The sequence below is a fragment of the Idiotropiscis lumnitzeri genome, chromosome 12 (genome assembly GCF_059441095.1).
Source record: "Idiotropiscis lumnitzeri isolate Australia: NSW breed Sydney's pygmy pipehorse chromosome 12, RoL_Ilum_1.0, whole genome shotgun sequence".
Lineage (NCBI taxonomy): Eukaryota > Metazoa > Chordata > Actinopteri > Syngnathiformes > Syngnathidae > Idiotropiscis > Idiotropiscis lumnitzeri.
This window is the reverse complement of record NC_142402.1, coordinates 3601447-3628604: the sequence shown is the minus strand read 5'-3', so window position 1 is coordinate 3628604 and position 27158 is coordinate 3601447. Positions and strand designations below refer to the sequence as shown.

The window sequence follows — 27158 nt, the reverse complement described above, 5'->3', positions numbered from 1 at the left end:
CAGTGGAAGGTTTGAGTCGCACTGTGGACCATAGAAAAAAAAGACAAAATATAGAAGATACATCAATTTGGCAGTTTGCCGTAGTATAATTTGTATATTCAACCAACAATGAAGACCATCCCAAATTGAGTGGCAGGATGGTCGAGTGGTCTAAGTCGCTGGACTTAGGACGATCCCCTTCCTCTGAGCGGTTAGGCCTTCTGGTCTTTGAATGGACCCGTGGGTTCAAATCCCACTCCGGACAAGTTCTTTCATGTGATGTTTTGGGTACTGTGTTGGCTGTGCGACAGTTTCTTCAATATTGATCAGTTCCATGTTTGTGTACCATAATAACAAGTACAAAATATATAAAATTCGAGTGTTTGGCATTGCGCCGTCTTTTAGCTTTCAATCCAACAAACAGTTAAGACATTAAACCAAAAACTGACAGGACGGTTGAGTTGGCTCAGGCCCCAGTCACAAGGTGTAATTCTTTCCATGGTGAATTGGGGCTTCTGGGCTCAAGATTGGACGACTGTCACGAGGATAATTTATATAAAGTGCAAGTCCTTCAATACTCCGTGGTACATTTTTAAACCACCCACATGTGAAGAGCATAATCAACACCTTGTCAGGATGGCCGAGCGGTCTAAGGCGCCAGACTTAAGGTGTTTATCTTCCAATATTAAATTGGGGCTTCTGGTCTCCAGATGGAGGCGTGGGTTCAAGTCCCACTCCCGACAAATACTTTAGTTTGAATTTCAGGGGATCATCTTGGCTGTTGGGATGGCTTTTTGGGGACAACTCAGTGGAAGGTTTGAGTAGCACTGTGGACCATAGAAAAAAAGACAAAATATAGAAGATACATCTATTTGGCAGTTTGCCGAAGTATAATTTGTATATTCAACCAACAATAAAGACCAACTCCCATTGACTGCCAGGTTTCCCGAGTGGTCTAAGTCGCCAGACTCAAGACGTACTCTTTTCTCTGAGGAATTAGGCCTTCTGGTCTTTGAATGGACCCGTCGGTTCAAATCCCACTCCGAACAAATTCTTTCATGTGATGTTTTGGGTACTGTGTTGGCTGTGCGACAGTTTCTTCAATATTGATCAGTTCCATGTTTGTGTACCATAATAAGAAGTACAAAATATATAAAATTCGAGTGCTTGGCATTGCGCCGTCTTCTAGCTTTCAATCCAACAAACAGTTAAGACATTAAACCAAAAACTGTCAGGACGGCTGAGTTGGCTCAGGCCCCAGTCACAAGGTGTAATTCTTTCCATGGTGAATTGGGGCTTCTGGGCTCAAGATTGGTCTATCGTCACAAGGATAATTTATACAAAATGCAAGTCCTTCAGTACTCTGTGGTACATTTTTAAACCACCCACATGTAACGAGGCTCATCAACATCTTGTCAGGATGGCCGAGCGGTCTAAGGCGCCAGACTCAAGGTGTAATCTTCCAATGGTAAATGGAGGCTTCTGGTCTCCAAATGGAGGCGTGGGTTCAAGTCCCACTCCTGACAAATACTATTGTTTGAATTTAAGGGGATCATCTTGGCTGTTGGGATGGCTTTTTGGGGACAACTCAGTGGAAGGTTTGAGTCGCACTGTGGACCATAGAAAAAAAAGACAAAATATAGAAGATACATCAATTTGGCAGTTTGCCGTAGTATAATTTGTATATTCAACCAACAATGAAGACCATCCCAAATTGAGTGGCAGGATGGTCGAGTGGTCTAAGTCGCTGGACTTAGGACGATCCCCTTCCTCTGAGCGGTTAGGCCTTCTGGTCTTTGAATGGACCCGTGGGTTCAAATCCCACTCCGGACAAGTTCTTTCATGTGATGTTTTGGGTACTGTGTTGGCTGTGCGACAGTTTCTTCAATATTGATCAGTTCCATGTTTGTGTACCATAATAACAAGTACAAAATATATAAAATTCGAGTGTTTGGCATTGCGCCGTCTTTTAGCTTTCAATCCAACAAACAGTTAAGACATTAAACCAAAAACTGTCAGGACGGTTGAGTTGGCTCAGGCCCCAGTCACAAGGTGTAATTCTTTCCATGGTTAATTGGGGCTTCTGGGCTCAAGATTGGACGACTGTCACGAGGATAATTTATATGCAGTGCAAGTCCTTCAATACTCCGTGGTACATTTTTAAACCACCCACATGTGAAGAGCATAGTCAACACCTTGTCTGGATGGCCAAGCGGTCTAAGGCGCCAGACTTAAGGTGTTAATCTTCCAATATTAAATTGGGGCTTCTGGTCTCCAGATGGAGGTGTGGGTTCAAGTCCCACTCCTGACAAATACTTTAGTTTGAATTTCAGGGGATCATCTTGGCTGTTGGGATGGCTTTTTCGGGACAACTCAGTGGAAGGTTTGAGTCGCACTGTGGACCATAGAAAAAAAGACAAAATATAGAAGATACATCTATTTGGCAGTTTGCCGAAGTATAATTTGTATATTCAACCAACAATAAAGACCAACTCCCATTGACTGCCAGGTTTCCCGAGTGGTCTAAGTCGCCAGACTCAAGACGTACTCTTTTCTCTGAGGAATTAGGCCTTCTGGTCTTTGAATGGACCCGTGGGTTCAAATCCCACTCCGGACAAGTTCTTTCATGTGATGTTTTGGGTACTGTGTTGGCTGTGCGACAGTTTCTTCAATATTGATCAGTTCCATGTTTGTGTACCATAATAACAAGTACAAAATATATAAAATTCGAGTGTTTGGCATTGCGCCGTCTTTTAGCTTTCAATCCAACAAACAGTTAAGACATTAAACCAAAAACTGACAGGACGGTTGAGTTGGCTCAGGCCCCAGTCACAAGGTGTAATTCTTTCCATGGTGAATTGGGGCTTCTGGGCTCAAGATTGGACGACTGTCACGAGGATAATTTATATAAAGTGCAAGTCCTTCAATACTCCGTGGTACATTTTTAAACCACCCACATGTGAAGAGCATAATCAACACCTTGTCAGGATGGCCGAGCGGTCTAAGGCGCCAGACTTAAGGTGTTTATCTTCCAATATTAAATTGGGGCTTCTGGTCTCCAGATGGAGGCGTGGGTTCAAGTCCCACTCCCGACAAATACTTTAGTTTGAATTTCAGGGGATCATCTTGGCTGTTGGGATGGCTTTTTGGGGACAACTCAGTGGAAGGTTTGAGTAGCACTGTGGACCATAGAAAAAAAGACAAAATATAGAAGATACATCTATTTGGCAGTTTGCCGAAGTATAATTTGTATATTCAACCAACAATAAAGACCAACTCCCATTGACTGCCAGGTTTCCCGAGTGGTCTAAGTCGCCAGACTCAAGACGTACTCTTTTCTCTGAGGAATTAGGCCTTCTGGTCTTTGAATGGACCCGTCGGTTCAAATCCCACTCCGAACAAATTCTTTCATGTGATGTTTTGGGTACTGTGTTGGCTGTGCGACAGTTTCTTCAATATTGATCAGTTCCATGTTTGTGTACCATAATAAGAAGTACAAAATATATAAAATTCGAGTGCTTGGCATTGCGCCGTCTTCTAGCTTTCAATCCAACAAACAGTTAAGACATTAAACCAAAAACTGTCAGGACGGCTGAGTTGGCTCAGGCCCCAGTCACAAGGTGTAATTCTTTCCATGGTGAATTGGGGCTTCTGGGCTCAAGATTGGTCTATCGTCACAAGGATAATTTATACAAAATGCAAGTCCTTCAGTACTCTGTGGTACATTTTTAAACCACCCACATGTAACGAGGCTCATCAACATCTTGTCAGGATGGCCGAGCGGTCTAAGGCGCCAGACTCAAGGTGTAATCTTCCAATGGTAAATGGAGGCTTCTGGTCTCCAAATGGAGGCGTGGGTTCAAGTCCCACTCCTGACAAATACTATTGTTTGAATTTAAGGGGATCATCTTGGCTGTTGGGATGGCTTTTTGGGGACAACTCAGTGGAAGGTTTGAGTCGCACTGTGGACCATAGAAAAAAAAGACAAAATATAGAAGATACATCAATTTGGCAGTTTGCCGTAGTATAATTTGTATATTCAACCAACAATGAAGACCATCCCAAATTGAGTGGCAGGATGGTCGAGTGGTCTAAGTCGCTGGACTTAGGACGATCCCCTTCCTCTGAGCGGTTAGGCCTTCTGGTCTTTGAATGGACCCGTGGGTTCAAATCCCACTCCGGACAAGTTCTTTCATGTGATGTTTTGGGTACTGTGTTGGCTGTGCGACAGTTTCTTCAATATTGATCAGTTCCATGTTTGTGTACCATAATAACAAGTACAAAATATATAAAATTCGAGTGTTTGGCATTGCGCCGTCTTTTAGCTTTCAATCCAACAAACAGTTAAGACATTAAACCAAAAACTGTCAGGACGGTTGAGTTGGCTCAGGCCCCAGTCACAAGGTGTAATTCTTTCCATGGTTAATTGGGGCTTCTGGGCTCAAGATTGGACGACTGTCACGAGGATAATTTATATGCAGTGCAAGTCCTTCAATACTCCGTGGTACATTTTTAAACCACCCACATGTGAAGAGCATAGTCAACACCTTGTCTGGATGGCCAAGCGGTCTAAGGCGCCAGACTTAAGGTGTTAATCTTCCAATATTAAATTGGGGCTTCTGGTCTCCAGATGGAGGTGTGGGTTCAAGTCCCACTCCTGACAAATACTTTAGTTTGAATTTCAGGGGATCATCTTGGCTGTTGGGATGGCTTTTTCGGGACAACTCAGTGGAAGGTTTGAGTCGCACTGTGGACCATAGAAAAAAAGACAAAATATAGAAGATACATCTATTTGGCAGTTTGCCGAAGTATAATTTGTATATTCAACCAACAATAAAGACCAACTCCCATTGACTGCCAGGTTTCCCGAGTGGTCTAAGTCGCCAGACTCAAGACGTACTCTTTTCTCTGAGGAATTAGGCCTTCTGGTCTTTGAATGGACCCGTGGGTTCAAATCCCACTCCGGACAAGTTCTTTCATGTGATGTTTTGGGTACTGTGTTGGCTGTGCGACAGTTTCTTCAATATTGATCAGTTCCATGTTTGTGTACCATAATAACAAGTACAAAATATATAAAATTCGAGTGTTTGGCATTGCGCCGTCTTTTAGCTTTCAATCCAACAAACAGTTAAGACATTAAACCAAAAATTGTCAGGACGGTTGAGTTGGCTCAGGCCCCAGTCACAAGGTGTAATTCTTTCCATGGTGAATTGGGGCTTCTGGGCTCAAGATTGGACGACTGTCACGAGGATAATTTATATAAAGTGCAAGTCCTTCAATACTCCGTGGTCCATTTTTAAACCACCCACATGTGAAGAGCATAATCAACACCTTGTCAGGATGGCCGAGCGGTCTAAGGCGCCAGACTTAAGGTGTTAATCTTCCAACATTAAATTGGGGCTTCTGGTCTCCAGATGGAGGCGTGGGTTCGAGTCCCACTCCTGACAAATACTTTAGTTTGAATTTCAGGGGATCATCTTGGCTGTTGAGATGGCTTTTTGGGGACAACTCAGTGGAAGGTTTGAGTCGCACTGTGGACCATAGAAAAAAAGACAAAATATAGAAGATACATCTATTTGGCAGTTTGCCGAAGTATAATTTGTATATTCAACCAACAATAAAGACCAACTCCCATTGACTGCCAGGTTTCCCGAGTGGTCTAAGTCGCCAGACTCAAGACGTACTCTTTTCTCTGAGGAATTAGGCCTTCTGGTCTTTGAATGGACCCGTGGGTTCAAATCCCACTCCGAACAAGTTCTTTCATGTGATGTTTTGGGTACTGTGTTGGCTGTGCGACAGTTTCTTCAATATTGATCAGTTCCATGTTTGTGTACCACAATAACAAGTACAAAATATATCAAATTCGAGTGTTTGGCATTGCGCCGTCTTTTAGCTTTCAATCCAACAAACAGTTAAGACATTAAACCAAAAACTGTCAGGACGGTTGAGTTGGCTCAGGCCCCAGTCACAAGGTGTAATTCTTTCCATGGTGAATTGGGGCTTCTGGGCTCAAGATTGGACGACTGTCACGAGGATAATTTATATAAAGTGCAAGTCCTTCAATACTCCGTGGTACATTTGTAAACCACCCACATGTGAAGAGCATAATCAACACCTTGTCAGGATGGCCGAGCGGTCTAAGGCGCCAGACTTAAGGTGTTAATCTTCCAATATTAAATTGGGGCTTCTGGTCTCCAGATGGAGGCGTGGGTTCAAGTCCCACTCCTGACAAATACTTTAGTTTGAATTTCAGGGGATCATCTTGGCTGTTGGGATGGCTTTTTGGGGACAACTCAGTGGAAGGTTTGAGTCGCACTGTGGACCATAGAAAAAAAGACAAAATATAGAAGATACATCTATTTGGCAGTTTGCCGAAGTATAATTTGTATATTCAACCAACAATAAAGACCAACTCCCATTGACTGCCAGGTTTCCCGAGTGGTCTAAGTCGCCAGACTCAAGACGTACTCTTTTCTCTGAGGAATTAGGCCTTCTGGTCTTTGAATGGACCCGTGGGTTCAAATCCCACTCCGGACAAGTTCTTTCATGTGATGTTTTGGGTACTGTGTTGGCTGTGCGACAGTTTCTTCAATATTGATCAGTTCCATGTTTGTGTACCATAATAACAAGTACAAAATATATAAAATTCGAGTGTTTGGCATTGCGCCGTCTTTTAGCTTTCAATCCAACAAACAGTTAAGACATTAAACCAAAAACTGTCAGGACGGCTGAGTTGGCTCAGGCCCCAGTCACAAGGTGTAATTCTTTCCATGGTGAATTGGGGCTTCTGGGCTCAAGATTGGACGACTGTCACGAGGATAATTTATATAAAGTGCAAGTCCTTCAATACTCCGTGGTCCATTTTTAAACCACCCACATGTGAAGAGCATAATCAACACCTTGTCAGGATGGCGGAGCGGTCTAAGGCGCCAGACTTAAGGTGTTAATCTTCCAATATTAAATTGGGGCTTCTGGTCTCTAGATGGAGGCGTGGGTTCAAGTCCCACTCCTGACAAATACTTTAGTTTGAATTTCAGGGGATCATCTTGGCTGTTGGGATGGCTTTTTGGGGACAACTCAGTGGAAGGTTTGAGTCGCACTGTGGACCATAGAAAAAAAGACATAATATAGAAGATACATCTATTTGGCAGTTTGCCGAAGTATAATTTGTATATTCAACCAACAATAAAGACCAACTCCCATTGACTGCCAGGTTTCCCGAGTGGTCTAAGTCGCCAGACTCAAGACGTACTCTTTTCTCTGAGGAATTAGGCCTTCTGGTCTTTGAATGGACCCGTGGGTTCAAATCCCACTCCGAACAAGTTCTTTCATGTGATGTTTTGGGTACTGTGTTGGCTGTGCGACAGTTTCTTCAATATTGATCAGTTCCATGTTTGTGTACCATAATAACAAGTACAAAATATATAAAATTCGAGTGCTCGGCATTGCGCCGTCTTCTAGCTTTCAATCCAACAAACAGTTAAGACATTAAACCAAAAACCGTCAGGACGGCTGAGTTGGCTCAGGCCCCAGTCACAAGGTGTAATTCTTTCCATGGTGAATTGGGGCTTCTGGGCTCAAGATTGGTCTATCGTCACAAGGATAATTTATACAAAATGCAAGTCCTTCAGTACTCTGTGGTACATTTTTAAACCACCCACATGTAACGAGGCTCATCAACATCTTGTCAGGATGGCCGAGCGGTCTAAGGCGCCAGACTCAAGGTGTAATCTTCCAATGGTAAATGGAGGCTTCTGGTCTCCAAATGGAGGTGTGGGTTCAAGTCCCACTCCTGACAAATACTATTGTTTGAATTTAAGGGGATCATCTTGGCTGTTGGGATGGCTTTTTGGGGACAACTCAGTGGAAGGTTTGAGTCGCACTGTTGACCATAGAAAAAAAAGACAAAATATAGAAGATACATCAATTTGGCAGTTTGCCGTAGTATAATTTGTATATTCAACCAACAATGAAGACCATCCCAAATTGAGTGGCAGGATGGTCGAGTGGTCTAAGTCACTGGACTTAGGACGATCCCCTTCCTCTGAGCGGTTAGGCCTTCTGGTCTTTGAATGGACCCGTGGGTTCAAATCCCACTCCGGACAAGTTCTTTCATGTGATGTTTTGGGTACTGTGTTGGCTGTGCGACAGTTTCTTCAATATTGATCAGTTCCATGTTTGTGTACCAGAATAACAAGTACTAAATATATAAAATTCGAGTGTTTGGCATTGCGCCGTCTTTTAGCTTTCAATCCAACAAACAGTTAAGACATTAAACCAAAAACTGTCAGGACGGTTGAGTTGGCTCAGGCCCCAGTCACAAGGTGTAATTCTTTCCATGGTGAATTGGGGCTTCTGGGCTCAAGATTGGACGACTATCACGAGGATAATTTATATAAAGTGCAAGTCCTTCAATACTCCGTGGTACATTTTTAAACCACCCACATGTGAAGAGGATAGTCAACACCTTGTCAGGATGGCCGAGCGGTCTAAGGCGCCAGACTCAAGGTGTTAATCTTCCTATATTAAATTGGGACTTCTGGTCTCCGGATGGAGGCGTGGGTTCAAATCCCACTCCTGACAAATACTTTAGTTTGAATTTCAGGGGATCATCTTGGCTGTTGGGATGGCTTTTTGGGGACAACTCAGTGGAAGGTTTGAGTCGCACTGTGGACCATAGAAAAAAAGACAAAATATAGAAGATACATCTATTTGGCAGTTTGCCGAAGTATAATTTGTATATTCAACCAACAATAAAGACCAACTCCCATTGACTGCCAGGTTTCCCGAGTGGTCTAAGTCGCCAGACTCAAGACGTACTCTTTTCTCTGAGGAATTAGGCCTTCTGGTCTTTGAATGGACCCGTCGGTTCAAATCCCACTCCGAACAAATTCTTTCATGTGATGTTTTGGGTACTGTGTTGGCTGTGCGACAGTTTCTTCAATATTGATCAGTTCCATGTTTGTGTACCATAATAAGAAGTACAAAATATATAAAATTCGAGTGCTTGGCATTGCGCCGTCTTCTAGCTTTCAATCCAACAAACAGTTAAGACATTAAACCAAAAACTGTCAGGACGGCTGAGTTGGCTCAGGCCCCAGTCACAAGGTGTAATTCTTTCCATGGTGAATTGGGGCTTCTGGGCTCAAGATTGGTCTATCGTCACAAGGATAATTTATACAAAATGCAAGTCCTTCAGTACTCTGTGGTACATTTTTAAACCACCCACATGTAACGAGGCTCATCAACATCTTGTCAGGATGGCCGAGCGGTCTAAGGCGCCAGACTCAAGGTGTAATCTTCCAATGGTAAATGGAGGCTTCTGGTCTCCAAATGGAGGCGTGGGTTCAAGTCCCACTCCTGACAAATACTATTGTTTGAATTTAAGGGGATCATCTTGGCTGTTGGGATGGCTTTTTGGGGACAACTCAGTGGAAGGTTTGAGTCGCACTGTGGACCATAGAAAAAAAAGACAAAATATAGAAGATACATCAATTTGGCAGTTTGCCGTAGTATAATTTGTATATTCAACCAACAATGAAGACCATCCCAAATTGAGTGGCAGGATGGTCGAGTGGTCTAAGTCGCTGGACTTAGGACGATCCCCTTCCTCTGAGCGGTTAGGCCTTCTGGTCTTTGAATGGACCCGTGGGTTCAAATCCCACTCCGGACAAGTTCTTTCATGTGATGTTTTGGGTACTGTGTTGGCTGTGCGACAGTTTCTTCAATATTGATCAGTTCCATGTTTGTGTACCATAATAACAAGTACAAAATATATAAAATTCGAGTGTTTGGCATTGCGCCGTCTTTTAGCTTTCAATCCAACAAACAGTTAAGACATTAAACCAAAAACTGTCAGGACGGTTGAGTTGGCTCAGGCCCCAGTCACAAGGTGTAATTCTTTCCATGGTTAATTGGGGCTTCTGGGCTCAAGATTGGACGACTGTCACGAGGATAATTTATATAAAGTGCAAGTCCTTCAATACTCCGTGGTACATTTTTAAACCACCCACATGTGAAGAGCATAATCAACACCTTGTCAGGATGGCCGAGCGGTCTAAGGCGCCAGACTTAAGGTGTTTATCTTCCAATATTAAATTGGGGCTTCTGGTCTCCAGATGGAGGCGTGGGTTCAAGTCCCACTCCCGACAAATACTTTAGTTTGAATTTCAGGGGATCATCTTGGCTGTTGGGATGGCTTTTTGGGGACAACTCAGTGGAAGGTTTGAGTAGCACTGTGGACCATAGAAAAAAAGACAAAATATAGAAGATACATCTATTTGGCAGTTTGCCGAAGTATAATTTGTATATTCAACCAACAATAAAGACCAACTCCCATTGACTGCCAGGTTTCCCGAGTGGTCTAAGTCGCCAGACTCAAGACGTACTCTTTTCTCTGAGGAATTAGGCCTTCTGGTCTTTGAATGGACCCGTGGGTTCAAATCCCACTCCGAACAAATTCTTTCATGTGATGTTTTGGGTACTGTGTTGGCTGTGCGACAGTTTCTTCAATATTGATCAGTTCCATGTTTGTGTACCATAATAAGAAGTACAAAATATATAAAATTCGAGTGCTTGGCATTGCGCCGTCTTCTAGCTTTCAATCCAACAAACAGTTAAGACATTAAACCAAAAACTGTCAGGACGGCTGAGTTGGCTCAGGCCCCAGTCACAAGGTGTAATTCTTTCCATGGTGAATTGGGGCTTCTGGGCTCAAGATTGGTCTATCGTCACAAGGATAATTTATACAAAATGCAAGTCCTTCAGTACTCTGTGGTACATTTTTAAACCACCCACATGTAACGAGACTCATCAACATCTTGTCAGGATGGCCGAGCGGTCTAAGGCGCCAGACTCAAGGTGTAATCTTCCAATGGTAAATGGAGGCTTCTGGTCTCCAAATGGAGGCGTGGGTTCAAGTCCCACTCCTGACAAATACTATTGTTTGAATTTAAGGGGATCATCTTGGCTGTTGGGATGGCTTTTTGGGGACAACTCAGTGGAAGGTTTGAGTCGCACTGTGGACCATAGAAAAAAAAGACAAAATATAGAAGATACATCAATTTGGCAGTTTGCCGTAGTATAATTTGTATATTCAACCAACAATGAAGACCATCCCAAATTGAGTGGCAGGATGGTCGAGTGGTCTAAGTCGCTGGACTTAGGACGATCCCCTTCCTCTGAGCGGTTAGGCCTTCTGGTCTTTGAATGGACCCGTGGCTTCAAATCCCACTCCGGACAAGTTCTTTCATGTGATGTTTTGGGTACTGTGTTGGCTGTGCGACAGTTTCTTCAATATTGATCAGTTCCATGTTTGTGTACCATAATAACAAGTACAAAATATATAAAATTCGAGTGTTTGGCATTGCGCCGTCTTTTAGCTTTCAATCCAACAAACAGTTAAGACATTAAACCAAAAACTGTCAGGACGGTTGAGTTGGCTCAGGCCCCAGTCACAAGGTGTAATTCTTTCCATGGTTAATTGGGGCTTCTGGGCTCAAGATTGGACGACTGTCACGAGGATAATTTATATGCAGTGCAAGTCCTTCAATACTCCGTGGTACATTTTTAAACCACCCACATGTGAAGAGCATAATCAACACCTTGTCTGGATGGCCAAGCGGTCTAAGGCGCCAGACTTAAGGTGTTAATCTCCCAATATTAAATTGGGGCTTCTGGTCTCCAGATGGAGGTGTGGGTTCAAGTCCCACTCCTGACAAATACTTTAGTTTGAATTTCAGGGGATCATCTTGGCTGTTGGGATGGCTTTTTCGGGACAACTCAGTGGAAGGTTTGAGTCGCACTGTGGACCATAGAAAAAAAGACAAAATATAGAAGATACATCTATTTGGCAGTTTGCCGAAGTATAATTTGTATATTCAACCAACAATAAAGACCAACTCCCATTGACTGCCAGGTTTCCCGAGTGGTCTAAGTCGCCAGACTCAAGACGTACTCTTTTCTCTGAGGAATTAGGCCTTCTGGTCTTTGAATGGACCCGTGGGTTCAAATCCCACTCCGGACAAGTTCTTTCATGTGATGTTTTGGGTACTGTGTTGGCTGTGCGACAGTTTCTTCAATATTGATCAGTTCCATGTTTGTGTACCATAATAACAAGTACAAAATATATAAAATTCGAGTGTTTGGCATTGCGCCGTCTTTTAGCTTTCAATCCAACAAACAGTTAAGACATTAAACCAAAAACTGTCAGGACGGTTGAGTTGGCTCAGGCCCCAGTCACAAGGTGTAATTCTTTCCATGGTGAATTGGGGCTTCTGGGCTCAAGATTGGACGACTGTCACGAGGATAATTTATATAAAGTGCAAGTCCTTCAATACTCCGTGGTCCATTTTTAAACCACCCACATGTGAAGAGCATAATCAACACCTTGTCAGGATGGCCGAGCGGTCTAAGGCGCCAGACTTAAGGTGTTAATCTTCCAACATTAAATTGGGGCTTCTTGTCTCCAGATGGAGGCGTGGGTTCAAGTCCCACTCCTGACAAATACTTTAATTTGAATTTCAGGGGATCATCTTGGCTGTTGGGATGGCTTTTTGGGGACAACTCAGTGGAAGGTTTGAGTCGCACTGTGGACCATAGAAAAAAAGACAAAATATAGAAGATACATCTATTTGGCAGTTTGCCGAAGTATAATTTGTATATTCAACCAACAATAAAGACCAGCTCCCATTGACTGCCAGGTTTCCCGAGTGGTCTAAGTCGCCAGATTCAAGATGTACTCTTTTCTCTGAGGAATTAGGCCTTCTGGTCTTTGAATGGACCCGTGGGTTCAAATCCCACTCCGAACAAGTTCTTTCATGTGATGTTTTGGGTACTGTGTTGGCTGTGCGACAGTTTCTTCAATATTGATCAGTTCCATGTTTGTGTACCACAATAACAAGTACAAAATATATCAAATTCGAGTGTTTGGCATTGCGCCGTCTTTTAGCTTTCAATCCAACAAACAGTTAAGACATTAAACCAAAAACTGTCAGGACGGTTGAGTTGGCTCAGGCCCCAGTCACAAGGTGTAATTCTTTCCATGGTGAATTGGGGCTTCTGGGCTCAAGATTGGACGACTGTCACGAGGATAATTTATATAAAGTGCAAGTCCTTCAATACTCCGTGGTACATTTGTAAACCACCCACATGTGAAGAGCATAATCAACACCTTGTCAGGATGGCCGAGCGGTCTAAGGCGCCAGACTTAAGGTGTTAATCTTCCAATATTAAATTGGGGCTTCTGGTCTCCAGATGGAGGCGTGGGTTCAAGTCCCACTCCTGACAAATACTTTAGTTTGAATTTCAGGGGATCATCTTGGCTGTTGGGATGGCTTTTTGGGGACAACTCAGTGGAAGGTTTGAGTCGCACTGTGGACCATAGAAAAAAAGACAAAATATAGAAGATACATCTATTTGGCAGTTTGCCGAAGTATAATTTGTATATTCAACCAACAATAAAGACCAACTCCCATTGACTGCCAGGTTTCCCGAGTGGTCTAAGTCGCCAGACTCAAGACGTACTCTTTTCTCTGAGGAATTAGGCCTTCTGGTCTTTGAATGGACCCGTGGGTTCAAATCCCACTCCGGACAAGTTCTTTCATGTGATGTTTTGGGTACTGTGTTGGCTGTGCGACAGTTTCTTCAATATTGATCAGTTCCATGTTTGTGTACCATAATAACAAGTACAAAATATATAAAATTCGAGTGTTTGGCATTGCGCCGTCTTTTAGCTTTCAATCCAACAAACAGTTAAGACATTAAACCAAAAACTGTCAGGACGGTTGAGTTGGCTCAGGCCCCAGTCACAAGGTGTAATTCTTTCCATGGTGAATTGGGGCTTCTGGGCTCAAGATTGGACGACTGTCACGAGGATAATTTATATAAAGTGCAAGTCCTTCAATACTCCGTGGTCCATTTTTAAACCACCCACATGTGAAGAGCATAATCAACACCTTGTCAGGATGGCGGAGCGGTCTAAGGCGCCAGACTTAAGGTGTTAATCTTCCAATATTAAATTGGGGCTTCTGGTCTCTAGATGGAGGCGTGGGTTCAAGTCCCACTCCTGACAAATACTTTAGTTTGAATTTCAGGGGATCATCTTGGCTGTTGGGATGGCTTTTTGGGGACAACTCAGTGGAAGGTTTGAGTCGCACTGTGGACCATAGAAAAAAAGACATAATATAGAAGATACATCTATTTGGCAGTTTGCCGAAGTATAATTTGTATATTCAACCAACAATAAAGACCAACTCCCATTGACTGCCAGGTTTCCCGAGTGGTCTAAGTCGCCAGACTCAAGACGTACTCTTTTCTCTGAGGAATTAGGCCTTCTGGTCTTTGAATGGACCCGTGGGTTCAAATCCCACTCCGAACAAGTTCTTTCATGTGATGTTTTGGGTACTGTGTTGGCTGTGCGACAGTTTCTTCAATATTGATCAGTTCCATGTTTGTGTACCATAATAACAAGTACAAAATATATAAAATTCGAGTGCTCGGCATTGCGCCGTCTTCTAGCTTTCAATCCAACAAACAGTTAAGACATTAAACCAAAAACCGTCAGGACGGCTGAGTTGGCTCAGGCCCCAGTCACAAGGTGTAATTCTTTCCATGGTGAATTGGGGCTTCTGGGCTCAAGATTGGTCTATCGTCACAAGGATAATTTATACAAAATGCAAGTCCTTCAGTACTCTGTGGTACATTTTTAAACCACCCACATGTAACGAGGCTCATCAACATCTTGTCAGGATGGCCGAGCGGTCTAAGGCGCCAGACTCAAGGTGTAATCTTCCAATGGTAAATGGAGGCTTCTGGTCTCCAAATGGAGGTGTGGGTTCAAGTCCCACTCCTGACAAATACTATTGTTTGAATTTAAGGGGATCATCTTGGCTGTTGGGATGGCTTTTTGGGGACAACTCAGTGGAAGGTTTGAGTCGCACTGTTGACCATAGAAAAAAAAGACAAAATATAGAAGATACATCAATTTGGCAGTTTGCCGTAGTATAATTTGTATATTCAACCAACAAAGAAGACCATCCCAAATTGAGTGGCAGGATGGTCGAGTGGTCTAAGTCACTGGACTTAGGACGATCCCCTTCCTCTGAGCGGTTAGGCCTTCTGGTCTTTGAATGGACCCGTGGGTTCAAATCCCACTCCGGACAAGTTCTTTCATGTGATGTTTTGGGTACTGTGTTGGCTGTGCGACAGTTTCTTCAATATTGATCAGTTCCATGTTTGTGTACCAGAATAACAAGTACTAAATATATAAAATTCGAGTGTTTGGCATTGCGCCGTCTTTTAGCTTTCAATCCAACAAACAGTTAAGACATTAAACCAAAAACTGTCAGGACGGTTGAGTTGGCTCAGGCCCCAGTCACAAGGTGTAATTCTTTCCATGGTGAATTGGGGCTTCTGGGCTCAAGATTGGACGACTATCACGAGGATAATTTATATAAAGTGCAAGTCCTTCAATACTCCGTGGTACATTTTTAAACCACCCACATGTGAAGAGGATAGTCAACACCTTGTCAGGATGGCCGAGCGGTCTAAGGCGCCAGACTCAAGGTGTTAATCTTCCTATATTAAATTGGGACTTCTGGTCTCCGGATGGAGGCGTGGGTTCAAATCCCACTCCTGACAAATACTTTAGTTTGAATTTCAGGGGATCATCTTGGCTGTTGGGATGGCTTTTTGGGGACAACTCAGTGGAAGGTTTGAGTCGCACTGTGGACCATAGAAAAAAAGACAAAATATAGAAGATACATCTATTTGGCAGTTTGCCGAAGTATAATTTGTATATTCAACCAACAATAAAGACCAACTCCCATTGACTGCCAGGTTTCCCGAGTGGTCTAAGTCGCCAGACTCAAGACGTACTCTTTTCTCTGAGGAATTTGGCCTTCTGGTCTTTGAATGGACCCGTGGGCTCAAATCCCACTCCGAACAAGTTCTTTCATGTGATGTTTTGGGTACTGTGTTGGCTGTGCGACAGTTTCTTCAATATTGATCAGTTCCATGTTTGTGTACCATCATAACAAGTACAAAATATATAAAATTCAAGTGCTTGGCATTGCGCCGTCTTTTAGCTTTCAATCCAACAAACAGTTAAGACATTAAACCAAAAACTGTCAGGACGGTTGAGTTGGCTCAGGCCCCAGTCACAAGGTGTAATTCTTTCCATGGTGAATTGGGGCTTCTGGGCTCAAGATTGGACGACTATCACGAGGATAATTTATATAAAGTGCAAGTCCTTCAATACTCCGTGGTACATTTTTAAACCACCCACATGTGAAGAGGACAATCAACACCTTGTCAGGATGGCCGAGCGGTCTGAGGCGCCAGACTCAAGGCATTCATCTTCCAATAGTAAATTGGGGCTTCTGGTCTCCGGATGGAGGCGTGGGTTCAAATCCCACTCCTGACAAATTCTTTTGTTTGAATTTAAGGGGATCATCTTGGCTGTTTGGAAGGTTTTTTGGGGACAACTCAGTGGAAGGTTTGAGTCGCACTGTGGACCATAGAAAAAAATGAAAAAATATAGAAGATGCATCTATTTGGCAGTTTGTCGTAGGATAATTTGTATATTCAACCCACAATGAAGACCATCCCAAATTGAATGTAAGCCTGGTCGTGTGGTCTAAGGTGGCAGACTTAGTACGCATCCCTTTTTCTGAGGAATTCGGCCTTCTGGTCTCCGAATGGAACCATGGGTTCAAATCCCACTCCGGACAAGTTCGCTCATTTGATGTTTTGGGAATTGAGTTGGCTGTGTGACAGTTTCTTCAAGATTGATCAGTTCCACGTTTGTGTACCACAGTAACAAGGACAAAATATATTTGAAAGAAAGTGCTTGGCATTGCACCCCCTTTTAGGTTTCAATCCAACAAACAGTTAAGACATTTAACCAAAAACCGTCAGGACGGCTGAGTTGGCTCAGGCCCCAGTCACAAGGTGTAATTCTTTCCATGGTGAATATGGGCTTCTGGGCTCAAGATTGGTCTGTCGTCACGAGGATAATTTATACAAAATGCAAGTCCTTCAGTACTCCGTGGTACATTTTTAAACCACCCACATGTAAAGAGGATCATGAACATCTTGTCAGGATGGCCGAGCGGTCTAAGGCGCCAGACTCAAGGTGTAATCTTGCAATGGTAAATAGGGTCTTCTGGTCTCCAAATGGAGGCGTGGGTTCATGTCCCACTCCTGACAAATACTTTTGTTTGAATTTAAGGGGATCATCTTGGCTGTTGGGATGGCTTTTTGGGGACAACTCAGTGGAAGGTTTGAGTCGCACTGTGGACCATAGAAAAAAAAGACAAAATATAGAAGATACATCAATTTGGCAGTTTGCCGTAGTATAATTTGTATATTCAACCAACAATGAAGACCATCCCAAATTGAGTGGCAGGATGGTCGAGTGGTCTAAGTCGCTGGACTTAGGACGATCCCCTTCCTCTGAGCGGTTAGGCCTTCTGGTCTTTGAATGGACCCGTGGGTTCAAATCCCACTCCGGACAAGTTCTTTCATGTGATGTTTTGGGTACTGTGTTGGCTGTGCGACAGTTTCTTCAATATTGATCAGTTCCATGTTTGTGTACCATAATAACAAGTACAAAATATATAAAATTCGAGTGTTTGGCATTGCGCCGTCTTTTAGCTTTCAATCCAACAAACAGTTAAGACATTAAACCAAAAACTGTCAGGACGGTTGAGTTGGCTCAGGCCCCAGTCACAAGGTGTAATTCTTTCCATGGTGAATTGGGGCTTCTGGGCTCAAGATTGGACGACTGTCACGAGGATAATTTATATAAAGTGCAAGTCCTTCAATACTCCGTGGTCCATTTTTAAACCACCCACATGTGAAGAGCATAATCAACACCTTGTCAGGATGGCGGAGCGGTCTAAGGCGCCAGACTTAAGGTGTTAATCTTCCAATATTAAATTGGGGCTTCTGGTCTCTAGATGGAGGCGTGGGTTCAAGTCCCACTCCTGACAAATACTTTAGTTTGAATTTCAGGGGATCATCTTGGCTGTTGGGATGGCTTTTTGGGGACAACTCAGTGGAAGGTTTGAGTCGCACTGTGGACCATAGAAAAAAAGACAAAATATAGAAGATACATCTATTTGGCAGTTTGCCGAAGTATAATTTGTATATTCAACCAACAATAAAGACCAACTCCCATTGACTGCCAGGTTTCCCGAGTGGTCTAAGTCGCCAGACTCAAGACGTACTCTTTTCTCTGAGGAATTAGGCCTTCTGGTCTTTGAATGGACCCGTGGGTTCAAATCCCACTCCGAACAAGTTCTTTCATGTGATGTTTTGGGTACTGTGTTGGCTGTGCGACAGTTTCTTCAATATTGATCAGTTCCATGTTTGTGTACCATAATAACAAGTACAAAATATATAAAATTCGAGTGCTCGGCATTGCGCCGTCTTCTAGCTTTCAATCCAACAAACAGTTAAGACATTAAACCAAAAACCGTCAGGACGGCTGAGTTGGCTCAGGCCCCAGTCACAAGGTGTAATTCTTTCCATGGTGAATTGGGGCTTCTGGGCTCAAGATTGGTCTATCGTCACAAGGATAATTTATACAAAATGCAAGTCCTTCAGTACTCTGTGGTACATTTTTAAACCACCCACATGTAACGAGGCTCATCAACATCTTGTCAGGATGGCCGAGCGGTCTAAGGCGCCAGACTCAAGGTGTAATCTTCCAATGGTAAATGGAGGCTTCTGGTCTCCAAATGGAGGCGTGGGTTCAAGTCCCACTCCTGACAAATACTATTGTTTGAATTTAAGGGGATCATCTTGGCTGTTGGGATGGCTTTTTGGGGACAACTCAGTGGAAGGTTTGAGTCGCACTGTTGACCATAGAAAAAAAAGACAAAATATAGAAGATACATCAATTTGGCAGTTTGCCGTAGTATAATTTGTATATTCAACCAACAATGAAGACCATCCCAAATTGAGTGGCAGGATGGTCGAGTGGTCTAAGTCGCTGGACTTAGGACGATCCCCTTCCTCTGAGCGGTTAGGCCTTCTGGTCTTTGAATGGACCCGTGGGTTCAAATCCCACTCCGGACAAGTTCTTTCATGTGATGTTTTGGGTACTGTGTTGGCTGTGCGACAGTTTCTTCAATATTGATCAGTTCCATGTTTGTGTACCAGAATAACAAGTACTAAATATATAAAATTCGAGTGTTTGGCATTGCGCCGTCTTTTAGCTTTCAATCCAACAAACAGTTAAGACATTAAACCAAAAACTGTCAGGACGGTTGAGTTGGCTCAGGCCCCAGTCACAAGGTGTAATTCTTTCCATGGTGAATTGGGGCTTCTGGGCTCAAGATTGGACGACTATCACGAGGATAATTTATATAAAGTGCAAGTCCTTCAATACTCCGTGGTACATTTTTAAACCACCCACATGTGAAGAGGATAGTCAACACCTTGTCAGGATGGCCGAGCGGTCTAAGGCGCCAGACTCAAGGTGTTAATCTTCCTATATTAAATTGGGACTTCTGGTCTCCGGATGGAGGCGTGGGTTCAAATCCCACTCCTGACAAATACTTTAGTTTGAATTTCAGGGGATCATCTTGGCTGTTGGGATGGCTTTTTGGGGACAACTCAGTGGAAGGTTTGAGTCGCACTGTGGACCATAGAAAAAAAGACAAAATATAGAAGATACATCTATTTGGCAGTTTGCCGAAGTATAATTTGTATATTCAACCAACAATAAAGACCAACTCCCATTGACTGCCAGGTTTCCCGAGTGGTCTAAGTCGCCAGACTCAAGACGTACTCTTTTCTCTGAGGAATTTGGCCTTCTGGTCTTTGAATGGACCCGTGGGCTCAAATCCCACTCCGAACAAGTTCTTTCATGTGATGTTTTGGGTACTGTGTTGGCTGTGCGACAGTTTCTTCAATATTGATCAGTTCCATGTTTGTGTACCATCATAACAAGTACAAAATATATAAAATTCAAGTGCTTGGCATTGCGCCGTCTTTTAGCTTTCAATCCAACAAACAGTTAAGACATTAAACCAAAAACTGTCAGGACGGTTGAGTTGGCTCAGGCCCCAGTCACAAGGTGTAATTCTTTCCATGGTGAATTTGGGCTTCTGGGCTCAAGATTGGACGACTGTCACGAGGATAATTTATATAAAGTGCAAATCCTTCAATACTCCGTGGTACATTTTTAAACCACCCACATGTGAAGAGGACAATCAACACCTTGTCAGGATGGCCGAGCGGTCTGAGGCGCCAGACTCAAGGCGTTCATCTTCCAATAGTAAATTGGGGCTTCTGGTCTCCGGATGGAGGCGTGGGTTCAAATCCCACTCCTGACAAATTCTTTTGTTTGAATTTAAGGGGATCATCTTGGCTGTTTGGAAGGTTTTTTGGGGACAACTCAGTGGAAGGTTTGAGTCGCACTGTGGACCATAGAAAAAAATGAAAAAATATAGAAGATGCATCTATTTGGCAGTTTGTCGTAGGATAATTTGTATATTCAACCCACAATGAAGACCATCCCAAATTGAATGTAAGCCTGGTCGTGTGGTCTAAGGTGGCAGACTTAGTACGCATCCCTTTTTCTGAGGAATTCGGCCTTCTGGTCTCCGAATGGAACCATGGGTTCAAATCCCACTCCGGACAAGTTCGCTCATTTGATGTTTTGGGAATTGAGTTGGCTGTGTGACAGTTTCTTCAAGATTGATCAGTTCCACGTTTGTGTACCACAGTAACAAGGACAAAATATATTTGAAAGAAAGTGCTTGGCATTGCACCCCCTTTTAGGTTTCAATCCAACAAACAGTTAAGACATTTAACCAAAAACCGTCAGGACGGCTGAGTTGGCTCAGGCCCCAGTCACAAGGTGTAATTCTTTCCATGGTGAATATGGGCTTCTGGGCTCAAGATTGGTCTGTCGTCACGAGGATAATTTATACAAAATGCAAGTCCTTCAGTACTCCGTGGTACATTTTTAAACCACCCACATGTAAAGAGGATCATGATCATCTTGTCAGGATGGCCGAGCGGTCTAAGGCGCCAGACTCAAGGTGTAATCTTGCAATGGTAAATAGGGTCTTCTGGTCTCCAAATGGAGGCGTGGGTTCATGTCCCACTCCTGACAAATACTTTTGTTTGAATTTAAGGGGATCATCTTGGCTGTTGGGATGGCTTTTTGGGGACAACTCAGTGGAAGGTTTGAGTCGCACTGTGGACCATAGAAAAAAAAGACAAAATATAGAAGATACATCAATTTGGCAGTTTGCCGTAGTATAATTTGTATATTCAACCAACAATGAAGACCATCCCAAATTGAGTGGCAGGATGGTCGAGTGGTCTAAGTCGCTGGACTTAGGACGATCCCCTTCCTCTGAGCGGTTAGGCCTTCTGGTCTTTGAATGGACCCGTGGGTTCAAATCCCACTCCGGACAAGTTCTTTCATGTGATGTTTTGGGTACTGTGTTGGCTGTGCGACAGTTTCTTCAATATTGATCAGTTCCATGTTTGTGTACCATAATAACAAGTACAAAATATATAAAATTCGAGTGTTTGGCATTGCGCCGTCTTTTAGCTTTCAATCCAACAAACAGTTAAGACATTAAACCAAAAACTGACAGGACGGTTGAGTTGGCTCAGGCCCCAGTCACAAGGTGTAATTCTTTCCATGGTGAATTGGGGCTTCTGGGCTCAAGATTGGACGACTGTCACGAGGATAATTTATATAAAGTGCAAGTCCTTCAATACTCCGTGGTACATTTTTAAACCACCCACATGTGAAGAGCATAATCAACACCTTGTCAGGATGGCCGAGCGGTCTAAGGCGCCAGACTTAAGGTGTTTATCTTCCAATATTAAATTGGGGCTTCTGGTCTCCAGATGGAGGCGTGGGTTCAAGTCCCACTCCCGACAAATACTTTAGTTTGAATTTCAGGGGATCATCTTGGCTGTTGGGATGGCTTTTTGGGGACAACTCAGTGGAAGGTTTGAGTAGCACTGTGGACCATAGAAAAAAAGACAAAATATAGAAGATACATCTATTTGGCAGTTTGCCGAAGTATAATTTGTATATTCAACCAACAATAAAGACCAACTCCCATTGACTGCCAGGTTTCCCGAGTGGTCTAAGTCGCCAGACTCAAGACGTACTCTTTTCTCTGAGGAATTAGGCCTTCTGGTCTTTGAATGGACCCGTCGGTTCAAATCCCACTCCGAACAAATTCTTTCATGTGATGTTTTGGGTACTGTGTTGGCTGTGCGACAGTTTCTTCAATATTGATCAGTTCCATGTTTGTGTACCATAATAAGAAGTACAAAATATATAAAATTCGAGTGCTTGGCATTGCGCCGTCTTCTAGCTTTCAATCCAACAAACAGTTAAGACATTAAACCAAAAACTGTCAGGACGGCTGAGTTGGCTCAGGCCCCAGTCACAAGGTGTAATTCTTTCCATGGTGAATTGGGGCTTCTGGGCTCAAGATTGGTCTATCGTCACAAGGATAATTTATACAAAATGCAAGTCCTTCAGTACTCTGTGGTACATTTTTAAACCACCCACATGTAACGAGGCTCATCAACATCTTGTCAGGATGGCCGAGCGGTCTAAGGCGCCAGACTCAAGGTGTAATCTTCCAATGGTAAATGGAGGCTTCTGGTCTCCAAATGGAGGCGTGGGTTCAAGTCCCACTCCTGACAAATACTATTGTTTGAATTTAAGGGGATCATCTTGGCTGTTGGGATGGCTTTTTGGGGACAACTCAGTGGAAGGTTTGAGTCGCACTGTGGACCATAGAAAAAAAAGACAAAATATAGAAGATACATCAATTTGGCAGTTTGCCGTAGTATAATTTGTATATTCAACCAACAATGAAGACCATCCCAAATTGAGTGGCAGGATGGTCGAGTGGTCTAAGTCGCTGGACTTAGGACGATCCCCTTCCTCTGAGCGGTTAGGCCTTCTGGTCTTTGAATGGACCCGTGGGTTCAAATCCCACTCCGGACAAGTTCTTTCATGTGATGTTTTGGGTACTGTGTTGGCTGTGCGACAGTTTCTTCAATATTGATCAGTTCCATGTTTGTGTACCATAATAACAAGTACAAAATATATAAAATTCGAGTGTTTGGCATTGCGCCGTCTTTTAGCTTTCAATCCAACAAACAGTTAAGACATTAAACCAAAAACTGTCAGGACGGTTGAGTTGGCTCAGGCCCCAGTCACAAGGTGTAATTCTTTCCATGGTTAATTGGGGCTTCTGGGCTCAAGATTGGACGACTGTCACGAGGATAATTTATATGCAGTGCAAGTCCTTCAATACTCCGTGGTACATTTTTAAACCACCCACATGTGAAGAGCATAGTCAACACCTTGTCTGGATGGCCAAGCGGTCTAAGGCGCCAGACTTAAGGTGTTAATCTTCCAATATTAAATTGGGGCTTCTGGTCTCCAGATGGAGGTGTGGGTTCAAGTCCCACTCCTGACAAATACTTTAGTTTGAATTTCAGGGGATCATCTTGGCTGTTGGGATGGCTTTTTCGGGACAACTCAGTGGAAGGTTTGAGTCGCACTGTGGACCATAGAAAAAAAGACAAAATATAGAAGATACATCTATTTGGCAGTTTGCCGAAGTATAATTTGTATATTCAACCAACAATAAAGACCAACTCCCATTGACTGCCAGGTTTCCCGAGTGGTCTAAGTCGCCAGACTCAAGACGTACTCTTTTCTCTGAGGAATTAGGCCTTCTGGTCTTTGAATGGACCCGTGGGTTCAAATCCCACTCCGGACAAGTTCTTTCATGTGATGTTTTGGGTACTGTGTTGGCTGTGCGACAGTTTCTTCAATATTGATCAGTTCCATGTTTGTGTACCATAATAACAAGTACAAAATATATAAAATTCGAGTGTTTGGCATTGCGCCGTCTTTTAGCTTTCAATCCAACAAACAGTTAAGACATTAAACCAAAAACTGTCAGGACGGCTGAGTTGGCTCAGGCCCCAGTCACAAGGTGTAATTCTTTCCATGGTGAATTGGGGCTTCTGGGCTCAAGATTGGTCTATCGTCACAAGGATAATTTATACAAAATGCAAGTCCTTCAGTACTCTGTGGTACATTTTTAAACCACCCACATGTAACGAGGCTCATCAACATCTTGTCAGGATGGCCGAGCGGTCTAAGGCGCCAGACTCAAGGTGTAATCTTCCAAAGGTAAATGGAGGCTTCTGGTCTCCAAATGGAGGCGTGGGTTCAAGTCCCACTCCTGACAAATACTATTGTTTGAATTTAAGGGGATCATCTTGGCTGTTGGGATGGCTTTTTGGGGACAACTCAGTGGAAGGTTTGAGTCGCACTGTGGACCATAGAAAAAAAAGACAAAATATAGAAGATACATCAATTTGGCAGTTTGCCGTAGTATAATTTGTATATTCAACCAACAATGAAGACCATCCCAAATTGAGTGGCAGGATGGTCGAGTGGTCTAAGTCGCTGGACTTAGGACGATCCCCTTCCTCTGAGCGGTTAGGCCTTCTGGTCTTTGAATGGACCCGTGGGTTCAAATCCCACTCCGGACAAGTTCTTTCATGTGATGTTTTGGGTACTGTGTTGGCTGTGCGACAGTTTCTTCAATATTGATCAGTTCCATGTTTGTGTACCATAATAACAAGTACAAAATATATAAAATTCGAGTGTTTGGCATTGCGCCGTCTTTTAGCTTTCAATCCAACAAACAGTTAAGACATTAAACCAAAAACTGTCAGGACGGTTGAGTTGGCTCAGGCCCCAGTCACAAGGTGTAATTCTTTCCATGGTTAATTGGGGCTTCTGGGCTCAAGATTGGACGACTGTCACGAGGATAATTTATATGCAGTGCAAGTCCTTCAATACTCCGTGGTACATTTTTAAACCACCCACATGTGAAGAGCATAGTCAACACCTTGTCTGGATGGCCAAGCGGTCTAAGGCGCCAGACTTAAGGTGTTAATCTTCCAATATTAAATTGGGGCTTCTGGTCTCCAGATGGAGGTGTGGGTTCAAGTCCCACTCCTGACAAATACTTTAGTTTGAATTTCAGGGGATCATCTTGGCTGTTGGGATGGCTTTTTCGGGACAACTCAGTGGAAGGTTTGAGTCGCACTGTGGACCATAGAAAAAAAGACAAAATATAGAAGATACATCTATTTGGCAGTTTGCCGAAGTATAATTTGTATATTCAACCAACAATAAAGACCAACTCCCATTGACTGCCAGGTTTCCCGAGTGGTCTAAGTCGCCAGACTCAAGACGTACTCTTTTCTCTGAGGAATTAGGCCTTCTGGTCTTTGAATGGACCCGTGGGTTCAAATCCCACTCCGGACAAGTTCTTTCATGTGATGTTTTGGGTACTGTGTTGGCTGTGCGACAGTTTCTTCAATATTGATCAGTTCCATGTTTGTGTACCATAATAACAAGTACAAAATATATAAAATTCGAGTGTTTGGCATTGCGCCGTCTTTTAGCTTTCAATCCAACAAACAGTTAAGACATTAAACCAAAAACTGACAGGACGGTTGAGTTGGCTCAGGCCCCAGTCACAAGGTGTAATTCTTTCCATGGTGAATTGGGGCTTCTGGGCTCAAGATTGGACGACTGTCACGAGGATAATTTATATAAAGTGCAAGTCCTTCAATACTCCGTGGTACATTTTTAAACCACCCACATGTGAAGAGCATAATCAACACCTTGTCAGGATGGCCGAGCGGTCTAAGGCGCCAGACTTAAGGTGTTTATCTTCCAATATTAAATTGGGGCTTCTGGTCTCCAGATGGAGGCGTGGGTTCAAGTCCCACTCCCGACAAATACTTTAGTTTGAATTTCAGGGGATCATCTTGGCTGTTGGGATGGCTTTTTGGGGACAACTCAGTGGAAGGTTTGAGTAGCACTGTGGACCATAGAAAAAAAGACAAAATATAGAAGATACATCTATTTGGCAGTTTGCCGAAGTATAATTTGTATATTCAACCAACAATAAAGACCAACTCCCATTGACTGCCAGGTTTCCCGAGTGGTCTAAGTCGCCAGACTCAAGACGTACTCTTTTCTCTGAGGAATTAGGCCTTCTGGTCTTTGAATGGACCCGTCGGTTCAAATCCCACTCCGAACAAATTCTTTCATGTGATGTTTTGGGTACTGTGTTGGCTGTGCGACAGTTTCTTCAATATTGATCAGTTCCATGTTTGTGTACCATAATAAGAAGTACAAAATATATAAAATTCGAGTGCTTGGCATTGCGCCGTCTTCTAGCTTTCAATCCAACAAACAGTTAAGACATTAAACCAAAAACTGTCAGGACGGCTGAGTTGGCTCAGGCCCCAGTCACAAGGTGTAATTCTTTCCATGGTGAATTGGGGCTTCTGGGCTCAAGATTGGTCTATCGTCACAAGGATAATTTATACAAAATGCAAGTCCTTCAGTACTCTGTGGTACATTTTTAAACCACCCACATGTAACGAGGCTCATCAACATCTTGTCAGGATGGCCGAGCGGTCTAAGGCGCCAGACTCAAGGTGTAATCTTCCAATGGTAAATGGAGGCTTCTGGTCTCCAAATGGAGGCGTGGGTTCAAGTCCCACTCCTGACAAATACTATTGTTTGAATTTAAGGGGATCATCTTGGCTGTTGGGATGGCTTTTTGGGGACAACTCAGTGGAAGGTTTGAGTCGCACTGTGGACCATAGAAAAAAAAGACAAAATATAGAAGATACATCAATTTGGCAGTTTGCCGTAGTATAATTTGTATATTCAACCAACAATGAAGACCATCCCAAATTGAGTGGCAGGATGGTCGAGTGGTCTAAGTCGCTGGACTTAGGACGATCCCCTTCCTCTGAGCGGTTAGGCCTTCTGGTCTTTGAATGGACCCGTGGGTTCAAATCCCACTCCGGACAAGTTCTTTCATGTGATGTTTTGGGTACTGTGTTGGCTGTGCGACAGTTTCTTCAATATTGATCAGTTCCATGTTTGTGTACCATAATAACAAGTACAAAATATATAAAATTCGAGTGTTTGGCATTGCGCCGTCTTTTAGCTTTCAATCCAACAAACAGTTAAGACATTAAACCAAAAACTGTCAGGACGGTTGAGTTGGCTCAGGCCCCAGTCACAAGGTGTAATTCTTTCCATGGTTAATTGGGGCTTCTGG

The 27158-nt window shown here is 43.3% G+C and overlaps 20 non-coding genes across 20 annotated transcripts; all 20 read left to right on the top strand.

The window, feature by feature from the left end:
* Positions 1-609: 609 nt before the first annotated feature.
* trnal-uaa (transfer RNA leucine (anticodon UAA)) lies at positions 610-722 on the top strand. The gene is made up of 2 exons: positions 610-647; positions 677-722. It is a non-coding gene; the product is annotated as a tRNA-Leu (tRNA).
* A 671-nt stretch (positions 723-1393) lies between these two features.
* On the top strand, positions 1394-1505 carry trnal-caa (transfer RNA leucine (anticodon CAA)). Its single transcript has 2 exons — positions 1394-1431; positions 1460-1505. It is a non-coding gene; the product is annotated as a tRNA-Leu (tRNA).
* A 1456-nt stretch (positions 1506-2961) lies between these two features.
* Positions 2962-3074, top strand: trnal-uaa (transfer RNA leucine (anticodon UAA)). Its single transcript has 2 exons — positions 2962-2999; positions 3029-3074. It is a non-coding gene; the product is annotated as a tRNA-Leu (tRNA).
* Positions 3075-3745: 671 nt separating this feature from the next.
* On the top strand, positions 3746-3857 carry trnal-caa (transfer RNA leucine (anticodon CAA)). The gene is made up of 2 exons: positions 3746-3783; positions 3812-3857. It is a non-coding gene; the product is annotated as a tRNA-Leu (tRNA).
* A 1456-nt stretch (positions 3858-5313) lies between these two features.
* Positions 5314-5426, top strand: trnal-uaa (transfer RNA leucine (anticodon UAA)). Its single transcript has 2 exons — positions 5314-5351; positions 5381-5426. It is a non-coding gene; the product is annotated as a tRNA-Leu (tRNA).
* A 671-nt stretch (positions 5427-6097) lies between these two features.
* On the top strand, positions 6098-6210 carry trnal-uaa (transfer RNA leucine (anticodon UAA)). The gene is made up of 2 exons: positions 6098-6135; positions 6165-6210. It is a non-coding gene; the product is annotated as a tRNA-Leu (tRNA).
* A 2239-nt stretch (positions 6211-8449) lies between these two features.
* On the top strand, positions 8450-8562 carry trnal-caa (transfer RNA leucine (anticodon CAA)). The gene is made up of 2 exons: positions 8450-8487; positions 8517-8562. It is a non-coding gene; the product is annotated as a tRNA-Leu (tRNA).
* Positions 8563-9233: 671 nt separating this feature from the next.
* On the top strand, positions 9234-9345 carry trnal-caa (transfer RNA leucine (anticodon CAA)). Its single transcript has 2 exons — positions 9234-9271; positions 9300-9345. It is a non-coding gene; the product is annotated as a tRNA-Leu (tRNA).
* A 672-nt stretch (positions 9346-10017) lies between these two features.
* On the top strand, positions 10018-10130 carry trnal-uaa (transfer RNA leucine (anticodon UAA)). The gene is made up of 2 exons: positions 10018-10055; positions 10085-10130. It is a non-coding gene; the product is annotated as a tRNA-Leu (tRNA).
* Positions 10131-10801: 671 nt separating this feature from the next.
* On the top strand, positions 10802-10913 carry trnal-caa (transfer RNA leucine (anticodon CAA)). Its single transcript has 2 exons — positions 10802-10839; positions 10868-10913. It is a non-coding gene; the product is annotated as a tRNA-Leu (tRNA).
* Positions 10914-12369: 1456 nt separating this feature from the next.
* trnal-uaa (transfer RNA leucine (anticodon UAA)) lies at positions 12370-12482 on the top strand. The gene is made up of 2 exons: positions 12370-12407; positions 12437-12482. It is a non-coding gene; the product is annotated as a tRNA-Leu (tRNA).
* A 671-nt stretch (positions 12483-13153) lies between these two features.
* trnal-uaa (transfer RNA leucine (anticodon UAA)) lies at positions 13154-13266 on the top strand. Its single transcript has 2 exons — positions 13154-13191; positions 13221-13266. It is a non-coding gene; the product is annotated as a tRNA-Leu (tRNA).
* A 2239-nt stretch (positions 13267-15505) lies between these two features.
* On the top strand, positions 15506-15618 carry trnal-caa (transfer RNA leucine (anticodon CAA)). Its single transcript has 2 exons — positions 15506-15543; positions 15573-15618. It is a non-coding gene; the product is annotated as a tRNA-Leu (tRNA).
* Positions 15619-18643: 3025 nt separating this feature from the next.
* trnal-caa (transfer RNA leucine (anticodon CAA)) lies at positions 18644-18755 on the top strand. The gene is made up of 2 exons: positions 18644-18681; positions 18710-18755. It is a non-coding gene; the product is annotated as a tRNA-Leu (tRNA).
* Positions 18756-19427: 672 nt separating this feature from the next.
* Positions 19428-19540, top strand: trnal-caa (transfer RNA leucine (anticodon CAA)). The gene is made up of 2 exons: positions 19428-19465; positions 19495-19540. It is a non-coding gene; the product is annotated as a tRNA-Leu (tRNA).
* A 2241-nt stretch (positions 19541-21781) lies between these two features.
* trnal-uaa (transfer RNA leucine (anticodon UAA)) lies at positions 21782-21894 on the top strand. The gene is made up of 2 exons: positions 21782-21819; positions 21849-21894. It is a non-coding gene; the product is annotated as a tRNA-Leu (tRNA).
* A 671-nt stretch (positions 21895-22565) lies between these two features.
* Positions 22566-22677, top strand: trnal-caa (transfer RNA leucine (anticodon CAA)). The gene is made up of 2 exons: positions 22566-22603; positions 22632-22677. It is a non-coding gene; the product is annotated as a tRNA-Leu (tRNA).
* A 1456-nt stretch (positions 22678-24133) lies between these two features.
* trnal-caa (transfer RNA leucine (anticodon CAA)) lies at positions 24134-24245 on the top strand. The gene is made up of 2 exons: positions 24134-24171; positions 24200-24245. It is a non-coding gene; the product is annotated as a tRNA-Leu (tRNA).
* A 1456-nt stretch (positions 24246-25701) lies between these two features.
* On the top strand, positions 25702-25814 carry trnal-uaa (transfer RNA leucine (anticodon UAA)). Its single transcript has 2 exons — positions 25702-25739; positions 25769-25814. It is a non-coding gene; the product is annotated as a tRNA-Leu (tRNA).
* A 671-nt stretch (positions 25815-26485) lies between these two features.
* Positions 26486-26597, top strand: trnal-caa (transfer RNA leucine (anticodon CAA)). The gene is made up of 2 exons: positions 26486-26523; positions 26552-26597. It is a non-coding gene; the product is annotated as a tRNA-Leu (tRNA).
* The last annotated feature ends 561 nt before the right edge of the window (positions 26598-27158 follow it).